Source organism: Impatiens glandulifera, chromosome 6 (genome assembly GCF_907164915.1).
Source record: "Impatiens glandulifera chromosome 6, dImpGla2.1, whole genome shotgun sequence".
NCBI classification, from domain to species: domain Eukaryota; kingdom Viridiplantae; phylum Streptophyta; class Magnoliopsida; order Ericales; family Balsaminaceae; genus Impatiens; species Impatiens glandulifera.
The window spans coordinates 13,485,380-13,489,555 of record NC_061867.1 but is presented as its reverse complement, the minus strand read 5'-3'; positions in this window follow the sequence as shown (position 1 = coordinate 13,489,555).

Below are 4,176 nucleotides of genomic sequence, written 5' to 3'. Positions count from 1 at the left end.
AATTATATCATTCATACACATTTCGAAGCAATCAATTATAATCCAACATAATTTTATTCATACATAATTCATTGCATTTAACAATTCTAACCTACAATCAAATCTAATTCAAACCCAATCTAATCCAAATAATCTAACAAACTTAATACATAATCTAACATAAATCAAATCAAACAAAAATATCACTTAAATCTAACATAATCAAACATAAATCAAACATGATACCTAATCTAACATAAATCTAATCGAACATAAATCAAACTTAAATCTAACATGAAAAGCTAACATAAATCTAACATTAAACTAAACCGAACCATATAATAAACCAACAAGAACTAACCTTGCACAAAAAGAGCAACGAAGAAGAGCAGCGGATGTAGATTGACGGGCGGGCAGGGGGCGGCTGAAATTCGTAATCCAAACCTAAAAATAATAAATTACACCCAAATCACAATCAAAACAAAATCAAACCAAAACCTAAATGAAACAACATCTAACCCAAATCAAACCAATCACAATCAAAACAAAATCAAACCAAAACCTAAATGAAACAACATCTAACCCAAATCAAACCAATAATCACAATCAAAACAAAATCAAACCAAAACCTAAATGAAACAACATCTAACCCAAATCAAACCAATTACAATCAAAACAAAATCAAACCAAAACATAAATGAAACAACATCTAACCTAAATCAAACAAATCACAATCAAAACAAAATTCAAAACAAAACCTAAATTAAACAACATCTAACCTAAATCAAACATCAATTAAACCCAAATCATACCAACCACAATCAAACCTAAATCAAAATGTAAAATCAATTCGAAAATTTAATCCAATAACCTAATCTTAAACTTATAACCTAATTTAACAATAATATATACATAATCTAACAATAATCTAGATTTGTCAACATCGGTAGCAGAATAAATTTGATCAACTAATTGGGCATAAGTAGAATTTTGGGGAACAATCATACCGCTGTTTGACTTTGCAGAAAAATGAGTAAGATCATCCGTAGTTTTCCACTCTCCATCAAAGTAAAGAAGTACAGGTACTTGAGCTGCAATTGAAAACAGTTCAATAATATCACAAGAATTGAAAAAATTCCAACAACATTACCATAACCGAGGAGAGTTTGCTCGTAGAGTTTTTGGAAATCCAATGCCGCAACTTTTTACCATAAGTTTGCTTCAATGAATCTAATGGGATAAGAGCTCCCTATCCAATAGGTCCATTGAAGTAAACTTGTGGTTAATTCTTGGAACATTGTATCTCCACAAACATACCAGTAAACTCTACCTCAAAGCTTAATTCGCGTGAGTGGAAATCAATAAGCGTGAGTGAAATACGCGTGAATCGGCTACACTATGCCAGCAAACCCTAAACCTTAATACTAGAATAACAACATAGTATTGATTCCCATTCATTCGAATACAACCTAGCTAAACTATAATTTAACTAACCTAGTGTTCATAATCACTAAAAACCATAAAATAAACATACCCATTTTGAGAACGAAGAGTAGTGGGTCAGCTGTTGCTGCTCGTGGTCGAGTTCTTCAGGGGAGGGTCTCGTGGTGTTGTCGTAGTCGTCAGCTGCTGCTGCTCGTGGTCGAGTTCTTCAGGGGAGGGTCGAGTCGGAGTGGTGAAAGCGAGAGAAGAGAGAAGGGGAAATTAGTGATTCGTGGTTTTGTTATAAATTAGGGCACAAAAATATTATATACGATGAAAGACGAGAATTGAAATTCACGCGTTTCATCTAAAACGCGTGAATAAACTCACGCATTTTAGATGAAACGCGTGAATGCATTTCACGTTAATTGAAAGACAAGGAATGCCATTCACACATTTCATCTAAAATGCGTGAGTTTATTCACGCGTTTTATATGAAACGCGTGAATAACAACATTGTTCCTTGATTGTTCCTTGTTGTTTGAGTTATGTTGTAAACAAAGAAAGCGAATATGCGTGATTATACACAATACGCGTGAGTTATGTTGGATTGTTCTAAATAAGCATAAGTTATTATATTGTTAACAAAAGTAATAAACCATAAATAGAAGAATATTTAGTAATATAAACCACCATAAATCATATATATCCAAATTAAGTATTGTTATAAACCATAAATATCATAAATATCATAAATAAACCATAAATAGAAGAACAATAAGTCTAAACAACTCCAAATTAAGTAAGCAAATGCTGCAAATCACAAGCATCAACAGATTGAAGCAACTTTGTATGAGGAACAACATGTTCATCCAATATCCATGACATAGCAGCCGCTGTCTCATAAAGCCAATTGTCGAAAGAACATCAAAATACTTTTCAATTGGTCGACACCTGCTGTATATCTCGAAATATACTATTATAGTTTTCGCATCCCTTGGCTCAGCAAATGGATAATCTGGATTATCCAATTCTTTAATACTACCACCTCCAACAACTATTAACTCAATGAGATCCTGTTTGTAAAGTGGGATGAAATTCCCTATAAATATAAAAATGTAACCGTCGAACAGTTTCGAACGCTGAAAAACAAACAAAGAAAATAATTTCAGTTATCAAGCAAAATAATAAAAGTACAGATAGGAGGAATAAGACCAAACTCACATTATTCAACAATAAAAGTCTGCCTTTTCTAGGACCACCTTGGGCTCCATGATTATCATGTTTAACCTCATAAGGTTTCTCATCAACACAGTTTTGGGTTTTCAATGATGATTTTATCCCTACACAAAACAATTTTTATATTAATTTAACAGACATATGTATGAAACAAATAGTGTTAACAGAGACTCACAATCAATAGTAAGGAACCATTTCCCGTTCAGAATTGCCTTCAATACTTTTTGAGTTCGGCCGCATGCACCATTGGGATTAGTGTAAGCAATAACATGAGTTACATCTTCTCTCCACTTCGGAGACACCCTTGCACCAAAAGTGCGAGCAAATTCAACTATCAACAACTGTGTAAAACAATAATATAATGGTTATTACATTCAAAACTAGTTAATATGGACATAGTAGAGAGAATAGGACATACATTATTTTCAGGTGATAATTGATTGGGACATAAGGTCATAACAGTGTTTGTTGCCTGCAAATTATAAAAAAAAGGAGTTTTGTTATTAAATACATAAATATGAACATTTCAATTCAATATAACAACCATTTTATTAAATACCATTTTGTTGAACGAACTGAGAAAACCGGTTGTGGTGGCGGTCGTGGCAGCTCCTGATCTAAATACTACAATATCCATCAATATAAACATCAGAATATACATCAATAGCTAACCATACAATATTCATGTAATTGAAAACCAACAATCAATTAGTATATATAGGAAACAACATAATATACATCAAAATCAAACCCTAAACCCTAAATACACCAATATCCATGAATATAAATGGCAGAATATACATCGAAACCTAACCCTAAACCTAAATACATTAGTATATATAGGAAACGACATAATGTACATCAAAACCAAACCCTAAACCCTAAATACACCAATATCCATGAATATAAATGGCAGAATATACATCGAAACCTAACCCTAAACCTAAATACCTCAATATATATAGGAAACGACATAAAATACATCAAAACCAAACCCTAAACCTAAATACATCCATATCCATGAATATAAACGGTATAATATAAATATAAATCGAAACCTAAACCTAAACCTTAAGCCCTAAACTGACCTGATGATGTTGAAGAACGATGATGTTGGAAGGATCCTGATGATGTTAAGGAACGATGATGTTGAGGAACGATGATGTTGAGGAACGATGATCTTGATGGATGTTGAAGGAAGTCGGAATGGAAAGTCGGCCGCAGTCGGAGTGGGAGGGAGAATCGGGGAGGTTTTGTTTTAAATTAGGGCCAAAAGTTATATATAAGCTCATTGACGCGAATTACCATCCACGCATTTCATCTAAAAACGCGTGAGTTCATCAACGCGTTTTAGATGAAACGCGTGGATAGGAATTCACGTAAATTGAAAAACGCGAATTTCCATTCACGCGTTTCATCTAAAATGCGTGAATGAAATCACACGATTTAATCTAAATCGCGTGAATGACAATTCGCGTCAATGAGCGTAAAATCTGGCGCCCGAGGGGTATTTCTGACATTTCGCAGGGCAAAAGG